General features: G+C 47.7%; 1 protein-coding gene across 1 annotated transcript in view; it reads right to left on the reverse strand.

Annotated features, from left to right (window-relative positions):
• Positions 1–20452, reverse strand: part of SYNGR4 (synaptogyrin 4) — a 705695-nt gene that overhangs the window by 237652 nt on the left and 447591 nt on the right. The gene's annotated exons all lie outside the window — the stretch shown is intronic.

A 20452-nucleotide genomic window follows, 5' to 3' on the forward strand; every position in this document is an offset into this window, starting at 1 on the left:
GGATTTTTTGGGGTTTATTTTTTTCTCTCCTGCTAAGAGTGAGATTCTTTTGCTCCCACTCTTAGACATGATTTGAGGTGTTCCTTTAACTTTCCATGTGTTTAATGGGCTATGGGGTCTTTTACTCCATAGGGTCTCATGTGTTTTTTTTTATGTGGGTTACACAGCACCCTGCGTGCCGTAACCCAGGGGTGTCGTAGCGACCCCCCAACATAGACTCCATACCCTGGGACTGACTACTGTCTCCCAGGGCATGTAAAGTCTCCATTGGCTTTGCTAGTCCCAAATTATGAACAGAAACCAGTACAAACCATCATATTGTGGACGTACTGGTCAGGGCAATTCGATTGCCCCGGGGTCTGTTGTTCGAGGGGGCACATCTCCGTCCCCCTGATCGAGTTTTGGCTGGTGGCAGTGGATACTACTTTTTATATTCGACCGCGAATATATCTCTATGGGATTTTCCCATTGTTCGAGGCAAGCAACTTTAATTATTTCATTCTTATAGCCTCGAACATACCGCTGGTTTATTTATTCAATATTAATTCGCCGGTTGGTATTTGTTGCCAGAACTCGATTCTAAAATGGCGTTTGTGTTCTCTTCTGTGACTCCAACCCAAGTCGAACCCTTTGTTCCACTTTTTGGCGGGCTTCTCCACAGAAGCCTCCAAAAGTGGTGCCACTCTGTCTGGATACCACAGGGGGTGCGGGAGAGGGTTTAGGCACCCTGGTCTGAGTTACCTTGGTAACTCAAGTCGCACTCTTGTGTGATTGGCCCAGGTGGTGAGCCGGCCGGCTCACCACTTAGCATGTTTGATTGACAGCTAGGCTGAGTGAATGGGGGTATGCTGCATAAAAGCAGGGCTTTGGGGACTGGAACTTCAGAAGTCACCACAGGACCTAAGAATCCGAGGAGGGAGAAGCTGAGCCGGCCTGCAATGACGACACCACCGGTGGAGCCCTGCTGACCCGTCTCACCACTTTTCCCAACAACAGAGGAGATCTCCAGCCCGGAGAGTCTTCTTCCTTCGACTGGTGGGGATAACCAGTCTACCTTCTTTTCACCTTCCTGGAGCATCTCATGGCTGCCTTGCCTGTGCCAAGCACCCCAGCAACTGGGATACCATGTTTTCACCTCTACCGTGAATCGAAAGGGTAGTACCTTTGTACCAGAGAACTCCGCGGCTGGTTTCTTCCCTGGCAGTGCAACGACCTTCATCCTTCCTCCACGACGAGATCGTCTCCTCTTCTGGACGATGCTGCGACTTGCACCCGCTGCCAGGAACAACTGCCCCCGCTGGAGGATCCTCTCCAGTTAAGGTACCGTGTTCCGCCTGGCTTCCCTTGCAACCGTTTGAACGGGGTGTATTAAATCCTCGTCTCTCGAACCTGGGTTAGCCTGGGACACCTTAGCTAACTTTCCTGCACTGAACGAAACCTTTTTCGAACTACCTCCACAAACTTTGAAGACTCTGTGTAACTGTCTGATCTTGGGCATCTTCCACCTGGCTCCCTTGAAAGTGGGCCTGGCACCTAAACTTCCTTGCTCACCAGTAGACTGTGCCTTTCTAACTTGCTGTGGTTCTTTAAAAAGTATTTAGTGTGTATGCTCCCATAATTCTGCTTTTCCCTCCCTTTTTATTTAACTTGTTGGAGTGCCATCGAACGTTAAGCGCTCACCTCTGTCTGGAAATAAGTGGTGTTAACTAAGACTTGTCCAACAAGTAATCAGGGATGTACATATGATAATAGTGATTGTGTTTTGAACTTATCTTACCAAATTAGTGCTAGTGTGTTTTATAAGTGTGTGTTAAATAAATAATTATATACTTTTACACCCAAGCTCTGATCAGTGTTTGCTTGTGCTACTGTATTTCTGTACCTATTTTGTATGCTCTGTATACTGCCTAACTCTTCCTGAGGGAAGTCTGACTGCACAGCCACAGCTACCAGTGAATCTGTGTGGTACAGACTGCTATCAAGTGGGTTTACTGCCAAACACCTGTAGTCTTAAACCTTTTGCAGTGTTCCCTAAGGGAACTGCACAGGTTTCTGCCTAACAGAAATGGAGGGTGCAGGGATGTAAAACACACCACAGTTCCAAAGCCCAGAAGCACACAGATGCAATACAAAATGGAGGGTGCAGGGATGTAAAACCCACCACAGTTCGAAAGCCCACAGCACACAAATGCAATGCGAAATGGAGAGTGCAGGGATGTAAAACACACCACAGTTCGAAAGTCCAGAAGCACACACGTGTAATGCGAAATGGGGGGTGCAGGGATGTAAAACACACCACAGTTCAAAAGTCCAGAAGCACACAGATGCAATGGGAAATGAAGGGTGCAGGGATGTAAAACACACCACAGTTCGAAAGCCCAAAAGCACACAGATGCAATGCGAAATGGAGGGTGCAGGGATGTACAACACACCATAGTTCGAAAGTCCAGAAGCAGACAAATGCAATGCGAAATGGAGGGTGCAGGGATGAAAAACACACCACAGTTCGAAACTCCTGAAGCACACAGATGCAATGCGAAATGGAGGGTGCAGGGATGTAAAACACACCTCAGTTCGAAAGTCCAGAAGCACACAGATGTAATGCGAAATGCGGGGTGCAGGGATTTAAAACACACCACAGTTCAAAAGTCCAGAAGCACACAGATGCAATGCGAAATGGAAGGTGGAGGGATGTAAAACACACCACAGTTCGAAAGCCCAGAAGCACACAGATGCCATGTGAAATGCAGGGTGCAGGGATGTAAAACACCACAATTCAAAGCCCAGAAGCACACAGATGCAATGCAAAATGGAGGTTGCAGGGATGTAAAACACCCCACAGTTCGAAAGCCCAGAAGCACACAGATGCAATGCGAAATGGAGGGTGCATGGATGTAAAACACACCACAGTTCGAAAGCCCAGAAGCAGACAGTTGCAATGCAAAATGGAGGGTGCAGGGATGTAAAACACACCACAGTTCGAAAGCCCAGAAGCACACAGTTGCAATGCGAAATAGAGGGTGCAGCGATGTAAAACACACCTCAGTTCGAAAGCCCAGAGGCAAACAGTTGCAATGCGAAATGGAGGGTGCAGGGATGTAAAACACACCACAGTTCGAAAGCCCAGAAATACACAGATGCAATGCGAAATGGAGGGTGCAGCGATGTAAAAAAAACCACAGTTCCAAAGCCCAGAAGCACACAGATGCAATGCGAAATGGAGGGTGCAGGGATGTAAAACACACCACAGTTCGAAAGTCCAAAAGCACACAGAGGCAATGCGAAATAGAGGGTGCAGGGATGTAAAAAAACACCACAGTTCGAAAGTCCAGAAGCACACAGATGCAATGCGAAATGGGGGGTGCAGGGATGTAAAACACACCACAGTTCGAAAGTCCAGAAGCACACAGATGCAATGCGAAATGAAGGGTGCAGGGATGTAAAACACACCACAGCTCGAAAGTCCAAAAGCACACAGATGCAATGCGAAATGGAGGGTGCAGGGATGTAAAACACACCACAGTACGAAACTCCAGAAGCAGACAGGTGTAATGCGAAATGGGGGGTGCAGGGATGTAAAACACACCACAGTTCGAAAGTCCAGAAGCACACAGATGCAATGCGAAATGGAGGGTGCAGGGATGTAAAACAAACCACAATTTGAAAGCCCAGAAGCACACAGATGCAATGCAAAATGGAGGTTGCAGGGATGTAAAACACACCACAGTTTTAAAGCCCAGAAGCACACAGATGCAATGCGAAATGGAGGGTGCAGGGATGTACAACACACCACAGTTCCAAAGCCCAGAAGCACACAGATGCAATGCGAAATGGAGGGTGCAGGGATGTAAAACACACCACAGTTCCAAAGCCCAGAAGCTCACAGATGCAATGCAAAATGGAGGGTGCAGGGATGTAAAACACACCACAGTTCGAAAGCCCACAAGCACAGAGATGCAATAAGAAATGGAGGGTGCAGGGATGTAAAACACACCGCAGTTCGACAGCCCAGAAGCACACAGATGTAATGCGAAATCGGGGGTGCAGGGATGTAAAACACACCACAGTTCAAAAGTCCAGAAAGCAAACAGGTGTAATGCGAAATGGGGGGTGCAGGGATGTAAAACACACCACAGTTCGAAAGTCCAGAAGCACACAGATGCAATGCGAAATGGAGGGTGCAGGGATGTAAAAAAACACCACAGTTCGAAAGTCTGGAAGCACACAGATGCAATGCGAAATGGAGGGTGCAGGGATGTAAAACACACCACAGTACGAAACTCCAGAAGCAGACAGATGCAATGCGAAATGAAGGGTGTTGGGATATAAAACACACCACAGTTCTAAAGTCCAAAAGCACACAGATGCAATGCGAAATGGAGGGTGCAGGGATGTAAAACACATCACAGTTCGAAAGTCCAGAAGCACACAGATGCAATGCGAAATGGAGGGTGCAGGGATGTTAAACACACCACAGTTTGAAAGTCCAGAAGCACACAGATGCAATGCGAAATGCAGGGTGCGGGGATGTAAAACACACCACAGCTCGAAAGACCAGAAGCACACAGATGCAATGCGAAATGGGGGGTGCAGGGATGTAAAACACACCACAGTTCAAAAGACCAGATGCACACAGATGCAATGCAAAATGGAGGTAGCAGGGATGTAAAACACACCACAGTTTGAAAGCCCAGAAGCACACAGATGCAATACAAAATGGAGGGTGCAGGGATCTACAACACACTACAGTTCGAAAGCCCAGACGCACACAGATGCAATGCGAAATTGAGGTTGCTGGGATGTAAAACACACCACAGCTCGAAAGTCCAGAAGCACACAGATGCAATGAGAAATGGGGGGTGCAGGGATGTAAAACAAACCACAATTCGAAAGCCCAGAAGCACACAGATGCAATGCAAAATGGAGGTTGCAGGGATGTGAAACACACCACAGTTCCAAAGCCCAGAAGCACACAGATGCAATGCGAAATGGAGGGTGCAGGGATGTAAAACACACCACAGTTCCAAAGCCCAGAAGCTCACAGATGCAATGCAAAATGGAGGGTGCAGGGATGTAAAACACACCACAGTTCGAAAGCCCACAAGCACAGAGATGCAATAAGAAATGGAGGGTGCAGGGATGTAAAACACACCACAGTTCGACACCCAGAAGCACACAGATGTAATGCGAAATCGGGGGTGCAGGGATGTAAAACACAGCACAGTTCAAAAGTCCAGAAAGCAAACAGGTGTAATGCGAAATGGGGGGTGCAGGGATGTAAAACACACCACAGTTCGAAAGTCCAGAAACACACAGATGCAATGCGAAATGAAGGGTGCAGGGATGTAAAACACACCACAGCTCGAAAGTCCAAAAGCACACAGATGCAATGCAAAATGGAGGGTGCAGGGATGTAAAACAAACCACAATTTGAAAGCCCAGAAGCACACAGATGCAATGCAAAATGGAGGTTGCAGGGATGTAAAACACACCACAGTTTTAAAGCCCAGAAGCACACAGATGCAATGCGAAATGGAGGGTGCAGGGATGTACAACACACCACAGTTCCAAAGCCCAGAAGCACACAGATGCAATGCGAAATGGAGGGTGCAGGGATGTAAAACACACCACAGTTCCAAAGCCCAGAAGCTCACAGATGCAATGCAAAATGGAGGGTGCAGGGATGTAAAACACACCACAGTTCGAAAGCCCACAAGCACAGAGATGCAATAAGAAATGGAGGGTGCAGGGATGTAAAACACACCACAGTTCGACAGCCCAGAAGCACACAGATGTAATGCGAAATCGGGGGTGCAGGGATGTAAAACACACCACAGTTCAAAAGTCCAGAAAGCAAACAGGTGTAATGCGAAATGGGGGGTGCAGGGATGTAAAACACACCACAGTTCGAAAGTCCAGAAGCACACAGATGCAATGCGAAATGAAGGGTGCAGGGATGTAAAACACACCGCAGTTCGAAAGTCCAAAAGCACACAGATGCAATGCGAAATGGAGGGTGCAGGGATGTAAAAAAAACACCACAGTTCGAAAGTCTGGAAGCACACAGATGCAATGCGAAATGGAGGGTGCAGGGATGTAAAACACACCACAGTATGAAACTCCAGAAGCAGACAGATATAATGCGAAATGAAGGGTGCAGGGATGTAAAACACACCACAGTTCGAAAGTCCAAAAGCACACTGATGCAATGCGAAATGGAGGGTGCAGGGATGTAAAACACATCACAGTTCGAAAGTCCAGAAGCACACAGATGCAATGCGAAATGGAGGGTGCAGGGATGTAAAACACACCACAGTTCGAAAGCCCAGAATCACACAGATGCAATGCGAAATGGAGGGTGCAGGGATGTAAAACACACCACAGTTCCAAAGCCCATACGCACACAGATGCAATGCAAAATGGAAGGTGCAGGGATGTAAAACACACCACAGTTCGAAAGCCCAGAAGCACACAGATGCAATGCGAAATGGAGGGTGCAGGGATGTAAAACACACCACAGTTCCAAAGCCCAGACGCACACAGATGCAATGCAAAATGGAAGGTGCAGGGATGTAAAACACACTACAGTTCGAAAGCCCAGAAGCACACAGATGCAATGCAAATTGGAGGTTGGAGGCATGTAAATCAAACCACAGTTCAAAAGTCCAGAAGCACACAGGGGTAGTGCGAAATGGGGGGGTGCAGGGATGTAAAACACACCACAGTTCAAAAGTCCAGAAAGCACAAAGGTGTAATGCGAAATGGCGGGTGGAGGGATGTAAAACACACCACAGTTCGAAAGTCCAGAAGCACACAGATGCGATGTGAAATGAAGGGTGCAGGGATGTAAAACACACCACATTTCGAAAGTCCAAAAGCACACAGATGCAATGTGAAATGGAGGGTGCAGGGATGTAAAAAAACACCACAGTTCGAATGTCCGGAAGCACACAGATGCAATGCGAAATGGAGGGTGCAGGGATGTACAACACACCACAGTTCGAAACTCCTAAAGCACACAGATGCAATGCAAAATGGAGGGTGCAGGGATGTAAAACACACCACAGTTCGAAAGTCCAGAAGCGCACAGATGCAATGCGAAATGGAGTGTGCAGGGATGTAAAACACACCACAGCTCGAAAGTCCAGAAGCACACAGATGTAATGCGAAATGGAGGGTGCAGGGATGTAAAACACACCACAGTTCGAAAGCCCAGAAGCACACAGATGCAAATGGACGGTGCATGGATGTAAAACACACCACAGTTCCAAAGCCCAGAAGCACACAGATGCAATGCAAAATGGAGGGTGCACAGATGTAAAACACACCACAGTTCAAAAGCCCAGACGCACACAGATGCAATGCGAAATGGAGGGTGCAGGGATGTAAAACACACCACAGTTCCAAAGCCCAGAAGCACACAGATGCAATGCGAAATGGAGGGTGCAGGGATGTAAAACACACAACAGTTCCAAAGCCCAGACGCACACAGATGCAATGCAAAATGGAAGGTGCAGGGATGTAAAACACACCACAGTTCGAAAGTCCAGAAGCACACAGATGCAATGCGAAATGCAGGGTGCGGGGATGTAAAACACACCACAGCTCGAAAGTCCAGAAGCACACAGATGTAATGCGAAATGGAGGGTGCAGGGATGTAAAACACACCACAGTTCGAAAGCCCAGAAGCACACAGATGCAAATGGACGGTGCATGGATGTAAAACACACCACAGTTCCAAAGCCCAGAAGCACACAGATGCAATGCAAAATGGAGGGTGCACAGATGTAAAACACACCAAAGTTCAAAAGCCCAGACGCACACAGATGCAATGCGAAATGGAGGGTGCAGGGATGTAAAACACACCACAGTTCCAAAGCCCAGAAGCACACAGATGCAATGCGAAATGGAGGGTGCAGGGATGTAAAACACACCACAGTTCCAAAGCCCAGACGCACACAGATGCAATGCAAAATGGAAGGTGCAGGGATGTAAAACACACCACAGTTCGAAAGCCCAGAAGCACACAGATGCAATGCAAATTGGAGGTTGGAGGGATGTAAAACAAACCACAGTTCAAAAGTCCAGAAGCACACAGGGGTAATGCGAAATGGGGGGGGTGCAGGGATGTAAAACACACCACAGTTCAAAAGTCCAGAAAGCACACAGGTGTAATGCGAAATGGGGGGTGCAGGGATGGAAAACACACCACAGTTCGAAAGTCCAGAAGCACACAGATGCGATGCGAAATGAAGGGTGCAGGGATGTAAAACACACCACATTTCGAAAGTCCAAAAGCACACAGATGCAATGTGAAATGGAGGGTGCAGGGATGTAAAAAAACACCACGGTTCGAAAGTCCGGAAGCACACAGATGCAATGCGAAATGGAGGGTGCAGGGATGTACAACACACCACAGTTCGAAACTCCTGAAGCACAAAGATGCAATGCAAAATGGAGGGTGCAGGGATGTAAAACACACCACAGTTCGAAAGTCCAGAAGCACACAGATGAAATGCGAAATGGAGTGTGCAGGGATGTAAAACACACCACAGTTCGAAAGTCCAGAAGCACACAGATGCAATGAGAAATGCAGGGTGCGGGGATGTAAAACACACCACAGCTCGAAAGTCCAGAAGCACACAAATGTAATGCGAAATGGAGGGTGCAGGGATGTAAAACACACCACAGTTCGAAAGCCCAGAAGCACACAGATGCAAATGGACGGTGCATGGATGTAAAACACACCACAGTTCCAAAGCCCAGAAGCAGACAGATGCATTGCGAAATGGAGGGTGCAGGGATGTAAAACACACCACAGTTCCAAAGCCCAGAAGCACACAGATGCAATGCGAAATGGAGGGTGCATGGATGTAAAACACACCACAGTTCAAAAGCCCAGAAGCACACAGATGCAATGCGAAATGGAGGGTGCAGGGATGTACAACACACCACAGTTCGAAAGCCCAGACGCACACAGATGCAATGCGAAATGGAGGGTGCAGGGATGTAAAACACACCACAGTTGGAAAGCCCAGAAGCACATAGATGCAATGCGAAATTGTTAGGGAGAATTCTCTGTAAGGCTAATTTCCCAAACCTAGTGAGTCCCCCAGCAGCTTTGCTGGATTTTTTGGGGTTTATTTTTTTCTCTCCTGCTAAGAGTGAGATTCTTTTGCTCCCACTCTTAGACATGATTTGAGATGTTCCTTTAACTTTCCATGTGTTTAATGGGCTATGGGGTCTTTTACTCCATAGGGTCTCGTGTTTTTTTTTATGTGGGTTACACAGCACCCTGCGTGCCGTAACCCAGGGGTGTCGTAGCGACCCCCCAACATAGACTCCATACCCTGGGACTGACTACTGTCTCCCAGGGCATGTAAAGTCTCCATTGGCTTTGCTAGTCCCAAATTATGAACAGAAACCAGTACAAACCATCATATTGTGGACGTACTGGTCAGGGCAATTCGATTGCCCCGGGGTCTGTTGTTCGAGGGGGCACATCTCCGTCCCCCTGATCGAGTTTTGGCTGGTGGCAGTGGATACTACTTTTTATATTCGACCGCGAATATATCTCTATGGGATTTTCCCATTGTTCGAGGCAAGCAACTTTAATTATTTCATTCTTATAGCCTCGAACATACCACTGGTTTATTTATTCAATATTAATTCGCCGGTTGGTATTTGTTGCCAGAACTCGATTCTAAAATGGCGTTTGTGTTCTCTTCTGTGACTCCAACCCAAGTCGAACCCTTTGTTCCACTTTTTGGCGGGCTTCTCCACAGAAGCCTCCAAAAGTGGTGCCACTCTGTCTGGATACCACAGGGGGTGCGGGAGAGGGTTTAGGCACCCTGGTCTGAGTTACCTTGGTAACTCAAGTCGCACTCTTGTGTGATTGGCCCAGGTGGTGAGCCGGCCGGCTCACCACTTAGCATGTTTGATTGACAGCTAGGCTGAGTGAATGGGGGTATGCTGCATAAAAGCAGGGCTTTGGGGACTGGAACTTCAGAAGTCACCACAGGACCTAAGAATCCGAGGAGGGAGAAGCTGAGCCGGCCTGCAATGACGACACCACCGGTGGAGCCCTGCTGACCCGTCTCACCACTTTTCCCAACGACAGAGGAGATCTCCAGCCCGGAGAGTCTTCTTCCTTCGACTGGTGGGGATAACCAGTCTACCTTCTTTTCACCTTCCTGGAGCATCTCATGGCTGCCTTGCCTGTGCCAAGCACCCCAGCAACTGGGATACCATGTTTTCACCTCTACCGTGAATCGAAAGGGTAGTACCTTTGTACCAGAGAACTCCGCGGCTGGTTTCTTCCCTGGCAGTGCAACGACCTTCATCCTTCCTCCACGACGAGATCTTCTCCTCTTCTGGACGATGCTGCGACTTGCACCCGCTGCCAGGAACAACTGCCCCCGCTGGAGGATCCTCTCCAGTTAAGGTACTGTGTTCCGCCTGGCTTCCCTTGCAACCGTTTGAACGGGGTGTATTAAATCCTCGTCTCTCGAACCTGGGTTAGCCTGGGACACCTTAGCTAACTTTCCTGCACTGAACGAAACCTTTTTCGAACTACCTCCACAAACTTTGAAGACTCTGTGTAACTGTCTGATCTTGGGCATCTTCCACCTGGCTCCCTTGAAAGTGGGCCTGGCACCTAAACTTCCTTGCTCACCAGTAGACTGTGCCTTCCTAACTTGCTGTGGTTCTTTAAAAAGTATTTAGTGTGTATGCTCCCATAATTCTGCTTTTCCCTCCCTTTTTATTTAACTTGTTGGAGTGCCATCGAAGGTTAAGCGCTCACCTCTGTCTGGAAATAAGTGGTGTTAACTAAGACTTGTCCAACAAGTAATCAGGGATGTACATATGATAATAGTGATTGTGTTTTGAACTTATCTTACCAATTTAGTGCTAGTGTGTTTTATAAGTGTGTGTTAAATAAATAATTATATACTTTTACACCCAAGCTCTGATCAGTGTTTGCTTGTGCTACTGTATTTCTGTACCTATTTTGTATGCTCTGTATACTGCCTAACTCTTCCTGAGGGAAGTCTGACTGCACAGCCACAGCTACCAGTGAATCTGTGTGGTACAGACTGCTATCAAGTGGGTTTACTGCCAAACACCTGTAGTCTTAAACCTTTTGCAGTGTTCCCTAAGGGAACTGCACAGGTTTCTGCCTAACAGAAATGGAGGGTGCAGGGATGTAAAACACACCACAGTTCCAAAGCCCAGAAGCACACAGATGCAATACAAAATGGAGGGTGCAGGGATGTAAAACCCACCACAGTTCGAAAGCCCACAGCACACAAATGCAATGCGAAATGGAGAGTGCAGGGATGTAAAACACACCACAGTTCGAAAGTCCAGAAGCACACACGTGTAATGCGAAATGGGGGGGTGCAGGGATGTAAAACACACCACAGTTCAAAAGTCCAGAAGCACACAGATGCAATGGGAAATGAAGAGTGCAGGGATGTAAAACACACCACAGTACGAAAGCCCAAAAGCAAACAGATGCAATGCGAAATGGAGGGTGCAGGGATGGAAAAAAATACCACAGTTCGAAAGTCCAGAAGCACACAGATGCAATGCGAAATGGAGGGTGCAGGGATGTACAACACACCATAGTTCGAAAGTCCAGAAGCAGACAAATGCAATGCGAAATGGAGGGTGCAGGGATGAAAAACACACCACAGTTCGAAACTCCTGAAGCACACAGATGCAATGCGAAATGGAGGGTGCAGGGATGTAAAACACACCTCAGTTCGAAAGTCCAGAAGCACACAGATGCAATGCGAAATGCGGGGTGCAGGGATTTAAAACACACCACAGTTCAAAAGTCCAGAAGCACACAGATGCAATGCGAAATGGAAGGTGGAGGGATGTAAAACACACCACAGTTCGAAAGCCCAGAAGCACACAGATGCCATGTGAAATGCAGGGTGCAGGGATGTAAAACACCACAATTCAAAGCCCAGAAGCACAAAGATGCAATGCAAAATGGAGGTTGCAGGGATGTAAAACACCCCACAGTTCGAAAGCCCAGAAGCACACAGATGCAATGCGAAATGGAGGGTGCATGGATGTAAAACACACCACAGTTCGAAAGCCCAGAAGCAGACAGTTGCAATGCAAAATGGAGGGTGCAGGGATGTAAAACACACCTCAGTTCGAAAGCCCAGAGGCAAACAGTTGCAATGCGAAATGGAGGGTGCAGGGATGTAAAACACACCACAGTTCGAAAGCCCAGAAATACACAGATGCAATGCGAAATGGAGGGTGCAGCGATGTAAAAAAAACCACAGTTCCAAAGCCCAGAAGCACACAGATGCAATGCGAAATGGAGGGTGCAGGGATGTAAAAAAACACCACAGTTCAAAAGTCCAGAAGCACACAGATGCAATGCGAAATGACGGGTGCAGGGATGTATAACACACCACAGTTCGAAAGTCCAAAAGCACACAGAGGCAATGCGAAATAGAGGGTGCAGGGATGTAAAAAAACACCACAGTTCGAAAGTCCAGAAGCACACAGATGCAATGTGAAATGGAGGGTGCAGGGATGTAAAAAAACACCACAGTTCGAAAGTCCGGAAGCACACAGATGCAATGCGAAATGGAGGGTGCAGGGATGTACAACACACCACAGTTCGAAACTCCTAAAGCACACAGATGCAATGCAAAATGGAGGGTGCAGGGATGTAAAACACACCACAGTTCGAAAGTCCAGAAGCGCACAGATGCAATGCGAAATGGAGTGTGCAGGGATGTAAAACACACCACAGCTCGAAAGTCCAGAAGCACACAGATGTAATGCGAAATGGAGGGTGCAGGGATGTAAAACACACCACAGTTCGAAAGCCCAGAAGAACACAGATGCAAATGGACGGTGCATGGATGTAAAACACACCACAGTTCCAAAGCCCAGAAGCACACAGATGCAATGCAAAATGGAGGGTGCACAGATGTAAAACACACCACAGTTCAAAAGCCCAGACGCACACAGATGCAATGCGAAATGGAGGGTGCAGGGATGTAAAACACACCACAGTTCCAAAGCCCAGAAACACACAGATGCAATGCGAAATGGAGGGTGCAGGGATGTAAAACACACCGCAGTTCCAAAGCCCAGACGCACACAGATGCAATGCAAAATGGAAGGTGCAGGGATGTAAAACACACCACAGTTCGAAAGTCCAGAAGCACACAGATGCAATGCGAAATGCAGGGTGCGGGGATGTAAAACACACCACAGCTCGAAAGTCCAGAAGCACACAGATGTAATGCGAAATGGAGGGTGCAGGGATGTAAAACACACCACAGTTCGAAAGCCCAGAAGCACACAGATGCAAATGGACGGTGCATGGATGTAAAACACACCACAGTTCCAAAGCCCAGAAGCACACAGATGCAATGCAAAATGGAGGGTGCACAGATGTAAAACACACCAAAGTTCAAAAGCCCAGACGCACACAGATGCAATGTGAAATGGAGGGTGCAGGGATGTAAAACACACCACAGTTCCAAAGCCCAGAAGCACACAGATGCAATGCGAAATGGAGGGTGCAGGGATGTAAAACACACCACAGTTCCAAAGCCCAGACGCACACAGATGCAATGCAAAATGGAAGGTGCAGGGATGTAAAACACACCACAGTTCGAAAGCCCAGAAGCACACAGATGCAATGCAAATTGGAGGTTGGAGGGATGTAAAACAAAAAACAGTTCAAAAGTCCAGAAGCACACAGGGGTAATGCGAAATGGGGGGGTGCAGGGATGTAAAACACACCACAGTTCAAAAGTCCAGAAAGCACACAGGTGTAATGCGAAATGGGGGGTGCAGGGATGGAAAACACACCACAGTTCGAAAGTCCAGAAGCACACAGATGCGATGCGAAATGAAGGGTGCATGGATGTAAAACACACCACATTTCGAAAGTCCAAAAGCACACAGATGCAATGTGAAATGGAGGGTGCAGGGATGTAAAAAAACACCACGGTTCGAAAGTCCGGAAGCACACAGATGCAATGCGAAATGGAGGGTGCAGGGATGTACAACACACCACAGTTCGAAACTCCTGAAGCACACAGATGCAATGCAAAATGGAGGGTGCAGGGATGTAAAACACACCACAGTTCGAAAGTCCAGAAGCACACAGATGCAATGCGAAATGGAGTGTGCAGGGATGTAAAACACACCACAGTTCGAAAGTCCAGAAGCACACAGATGCAATGCGAAATGCAGGGTGCGGGGATGTAAAACACACCACAGCTCGAAAGTCCAGAAGCACACAAATGTAATGCGAAATGGAGGGTGCAGGGATGTAAAACACACCACAGTTCGAAAGCCCAGAAGCACACAGATGCAAATGGACGGTGCATGGATGTAAAACACACCACAGTTCCAAAGCCCAGAAGCACACAGATGCATTGCGAAATGGAGGGTGCAGGGATGTAAAACACACCACAGTTCCAAAGCCCAGAAGCACACAGATGCAATGCGAAATGGAGGGTGCATGGATGTAAAACACACCACAGTTCAAAAGCCCAGAAGCACACAGATGCAATGCGAAATGGAGGGTGCAGGGATGTACAACACACCACAGTCCGAAAGCCCAGACGCACACAGATGCAATGCGAAATGGAGGGTGCAGGGATGTAAAACACACCACAGTTGGAAAGCCCAGAAGCACATAGATGCAATGCGAAATTGTTAGGGAGAATTCTCTGTAAGGCTAATTTCCCAAACCTAGTGAGTCCCCCAGCAGCTTTGCTGGATTTTTTGGGGTTTATTTTTTTCTCTCCTGCTAAGAGTGAGATTCTTTTGCTCCCACTCTTAGACATGATTTGAGGTGTTCCTTTAACTTTCCATGTGTTTAATGGGCTATGGGGTCTTTTACTCCATAGGGTCTCATGTGTTTTTTTTTATGTGGGTTACACAGCACCCTGCGTGCCGTAACCCAGGGGTGTCGTAGCGACCCCCCAACATAGACTCCATACCCTGGGACTGACTACTGTCTCCCAGGGCATGTAAAGTCTCCATTGGCTTTGCTAGTCCCAAATTATGAACAGAAACCAGTACAAACCATCATATTGTGGACGTACTGGTCAGGGCAATTCGATTGCCCCGGGGTCTGTTGTTCGAGGGGGCACATCTCCGTCCCCCTGATCGAGTTTTGGCTGGTGGCAGTGGATACTACTTTTTATATTCGACCGCGAATATATCTCTATGGGATTTTCCCATTGTTCGAGGCAAGCAACTTTAATTATTTCATTCTTATAGCCTCGAACATACCGCTGGTTTATTTATTCAATATTAATTCGCCGGTTGGTATTTGTTGCCAGAACTCGATTCTAAAATGGCGTTTGTGTTCTCTTCTGTGACTCCAACCCAAGTCGAACCCTTTGTTCCACTTTTTGGCGGGCTTCTCCACAGAAGCCTCCAAAAGTGGTGCCACTCTGTCTGGATACCACAGGGGGTGCGGGAGAGGGTTTAGGCACCCTGGTCTGAGTTACCTTGGTAACTCAAGTCGCACTCTTGTGTGATTGGCCCAGGTGGTGAGCCGGCCGGCTCACCACTTAGCATGTTTGATTGACAGCTAGGCTGAGTGAATGGGGGTATGCTGCATAAAAGCAGGGCTTTGGGGACTGGACCTTCAGAAGTCACCACAGGACCTAAGAATCCGAGGAGGGAGAAGCTGAGCCGGCCTGCAATGACGACACCACCGGTGGAGCCCTGCTGACCCGTCTCACCACTTTTCCCAACAACAGAGGAGATCTCCAGCCCGGAGAGTCTTCTTCCTTCGACTGGTGGGGATAACCAGTCTACCTTCTTTTCACCTTCCTGGAGCATCTCATGGCTGCCTTGCCTGTGCCAAGCACCCCAGCAACTGGGATACCATGTTTTCACCTCTACCGTGAATCGAAAGGGTAGTACCTTTGTACCAGAGAACTCCGCGGCTGGTTTCTTCCCTGGCAGTGCAACGACCTTCATCCTTCCTCCACGACGAGATCTTCTCCTCTTCTGGACGATGCTGCGACTTGCACCCGCTGCCAGGAACAACTGCCCCCGCTGGAGGATCCTCTCCAGTTAAGGTACCGTGTTCCGCCTGGCTTCCCTTGCAACCGTTTGAACGGGGTGTATTAAATCCTCGTCTCTCGAACCTGGGTTAGCCTGGGACACCTTAGCTAACTTTCCTGCACTGAACGAAACCTTTTTCGAACTACCTCCACAAACTTTGAAGACTCTGTGTAACTGTCTGATCTTGGGCATCTTCCACCTGGCTCCCTTGAAAGTGGGCCTGGCACCTAAACTTCCTTGCTCACCAGTAGACTGTGCCTTCCTAACTTGCTGTGGTTCTTTAAAAAGTATTTAGTGTGTATGCTCCCATAATTCTGCTTTTCCCTCCCTTTTTATTTAACTTGTTGGAGTGCCATCGAACGTTAAGCGCTCACCTCTGTCTGGAAATAAGTGGTGTTAACTAAGACTTGTCCAACAAGTAATCAGGGATGTACATATGATAATAGTGATTGTGTTTTGAACTTATCTTACCAATTTAGTGCTAGTGTGTTTTATAAGTGTGTGTTAAATAAATAATTATATACTTTTACACCCAAGCTCTGATCAGTGTTTGCTTGTGCTACTGTATTTCTGTACCTATTTTGTATGCTCTGTATACTGCCTAACTCTTCCTGAGGGAAGTCTGACTGCACAGCCACAGCTACCAGTGAATCTGTGTGGTACAGACTGCTATCAAGTGGGTTTACTGCCAAACACCTGTAGTCTTAAACCTTTTGAAGTGTTCCCTAAGGGAACTGCACAGGTTTCTGCCTAACAGAAATGGAGGGTGCAGGGATGTAAAACACACCACAGTTCCAAAGCCCAGAAGCACACAGATGCAATACAAAATGGAGGGTGCAGGGATGTAAAACCCACCACAGTTCGAAAGCCCACAGCACACAAATGCAATGCGAAATGGAGAGTGCAGGGATGTAAAACACACCACAGTTCGAAAGTCCAGAAGCACACACGTGTAATGCGAAATGGGGGGGTGCAGGGATGTAAAACACACCACAGTTCAAAAGTCCAGAAGCACACAGATGCAATGGGAAATGAAGAGTGCAGGGATGTAAAACACACCACAGTACGAAAGCCCAAAAGCAAACAGATGCAATGCGAAATGGAGGGTGCAGGGATGGAAAAAAATACCACAGTTCGAAAGTCCAGAAGCACACAGATGCATTGCGAAATGGAGGGTGCAGGGATGTACAACACACCATAGTTCGAAAGTCCAGAAGCAGATAAATGCAATGCGAAATGGAGGGTGCAGGGATGAAAAACACACCACAGTTCGAAACTCCTGAAGCACACAGATGCAATGCGAAATGGAGGGTGCAGGGATGTAAAACACACCTCAGTTCGAAAGTCCAGAAGCACACAGATGCAATGCGAAATGCGGGGTGCAGGGATTTAAAACACACCACAGTTCAAAAGTCCAGAAGCACACAGATGCAATGCGAAATGGAAGGTGGAGGGATGTAAAACACACCACAGTTCGAAAGCCCAGAAGCACACAGATGCCATGTGAAATGCAGGGTGCAGGGATGTAAAACACCACAATTCAAAGCCCAGAAGCACACAGATGCAATGCAAAATGGAGGTTGCAGGGATGTAAAACACCCCACAGTTCGAAAGCCCAGAAGCACACAGATGCAATGCGAAATGGAGGGTGCATGGATGTAAAACACACCACAGTTCGAAAGCCCAGAAGCAGACAGTTGCAATGCAAAATGGAGGGTGCAGGGATGTAAAACACACCTCAGTTCGAAAGCCCAGAGGCAAACAGTTGCAATGCGAAATGGAGGGTGCAGGGATGTAAAACACACCACAGTTCGAAAGCCCAGAAATACACAGATGCAATGCGAAATGGAGGGTGCAGCGATGTAAAAAAAACCACAGTTCCAAAGCCCAGAAGCACACAGATGCAATGCGAAATGGAGGGTGCAGGGATGTAAAAAAACACCACAGTTCAAAAGTCCAGAAGCACACAGATGCAATGCGAAATGACGGGTGCAGGGATGTAAAACACACCACAGTTCGAAAGTCCAAAAGCACACAGAGGCAATGCGAAATAGAGGGTGCAGGGATGTAAAAAAACACCACAGTTCGAAAGTCCAGAAGCACACAGATGCAATGTGAAATGGAGGGTGCAGGGATGTAAAAAAACACCACAGTTCGAAAGTCCGGAAGCACACAGATGCAATGCGAAATGGAGGGTGCAGGGATGTACAACACACCACAGTTCGAAACTCCTAAAGCACACAGATGCAATGCAAAATGGAGGGTGCAGGGATGTAAAACACACCACAGTTCGAAAGTCCAGAAGCGCACAGATGCAATGCGAAATGGAGTGTGCAGGGATGTAAAACACACCACAGCTCGAAAGTCCAGAAGCACACAGATGTAATGCGAAATGGAGGGTGCAGGGATGTAAAACACACCACAGTTCGAAAGCCCAGAAGAACACAGATGCAAATGGACGGTGCATGGATGTAAAACACACCACAGTTCCAAAGCCCAGAAGCACACAGATGCAATGCAAAATGCAGGGTCCACAGATGTAAAACACACCACAGTTCGAAAGCCCAGAAATACACAGATGCAATGCGAAATGGAGGGTGCAGCGATGTAAAAAAAACCACAGTTCCAAAGCCCAGAAGCACACAGATGCAATGCGAAATGGAGGGTGCAGGGATGTAAAAAAACACCACAGTTCAAAAGTCCAGAAGCACACAGATGCAATGCGAAATGACGGGTGCAGGGATGTAAAACACACCACAGTTCGAAAGTCCAAAAGCACACAGAGGCAATGCGAAATAGAGGGTGCAGGGATGTAAAAAAACACCACAGTTCGAAAGTCCAGAAGCACACAGATGCAATGCGAAATGTAGGGTGCAGGGATGTACAACACACCACAGTTCTAAAGTCCAGAAGCAGACAAATGCAATGCGAAATAGAGAGTGCAGGGATGTAAAACACACCACAGTTCGAAAGTCCAGAAGCACACAGGTGTAATGCGAAATGGAGGGTGCAGGGATGTAAAACACACCACAGTTCAAAAGTCCAGAAGCACACAGATGCAATGCGAAATGAAGGGTGCAGGGATGTAAAACATACCACAGTTCGAAAGTCCAAAAGCACACAGATGCAATGCGAAATGGAGGGTGCAGGGATGTAAAAAAACACCACAGTTTGAAAGTCCAGAAGCACACAGATGCAATGCGAAATGGAGGGTGCAGGGATGTACAACACACCATAGTTCGAAAGTCCAGAAGCAGACAAATGCAATGCGAATATGAGGGTGCAGGGATGGAAAACACACCACAGTTCGAAACTCCTGAAGCACACAGATGCAATGCGAAATGGAGGGTGCAGGGATGTAAAACACACCTCAGTTCGAAAGTCCAGAAGCACACAGATGCAATGCGAAATGCAGGGTGCAGGGATTTAAAACACACCACAGTTCAAAAGTCCAGAAGCACACAGATGCAATGCGAAATGGAAGGTGCAGGGATGTAAAACACACCACAGTTCGAAAGCCCAGAAGCACACAGATGCCATGTGAAATGCAGGGTGCAGGGATGTAAAACACACCACAATTCAAAGCCCAGAAGCACACAGATGAAATGCGAAATGGAGGTTGCAGGGATGTAAAACACCCCACAGTTCGAAAGCCAAGAAGCACACAGATGCAATGCGAAATGGAGGGTGCAGGGATGTAAAACACACCACAGTTCCAAAGCCCAGACGCACACAGATGCAATGCAAAATGGAAGGTGCAGGGATGTAAAACACACCACAGTTCGAAAGCCCAGAAGCACACATATGCAATGCAAATTGGAGGTTGGAGGGATGTAAAACAAACCACAGTTCAAAAGTCCAGAAGCACACAAGGGTAATGCGAAATGGGGGGGTGCAGGGATGTAAAACACACCACAGTTCAAAAGTCCAGAAAGCACACAGGTGTAATGCGAAATGGGGGGTGCAGGGATGTAAAACACACCACAGTTCGAAAGTCCAGAAGCACACAGATGCGATGCGAAATGAAGGGTGCAGGGATGTAAAACACACCACATTTCGAAACTCCAAAAGCACACAGATGCAATGTGAAATGGAGGGTGCAGGGATGTAAAAAAACACCACAGTTCGAAAGTCCGGAAGCACACAGATGCAATGCGAAATGGAGGGTGCAGGGATGTACAACACACCACAGTTCGAAACTCCTGAAGCACACAGATGCAATGCAAAATGGAGGGTGCAGGGATGTAAAACACACCACAGTTCGAAAGTCCAGAAGCACACAGATGCAATGCGAAATGGAGTGTGCAGGGATGTAAAACACACCACAGTTCGAAAGTCCAGAAGCACACAGATGCAATGCGAAATGCAG

The sequence above is a fragment of the Ambystoma mexicanum genome, chromosome 1q (assembly GCF_040938575.1).
Source record: "Ambystoma mexicanum isolate Mex_15411 chromosome 1q, UKY_AmexF1_1, whole genome shotgun sequence".
Lineage (NCBI taxonomy): Eukaryota > Metazoa > Chordata > Amphibia > Caudata > Ambystomatidae > Ambystoma > Ambystoma mexicanum.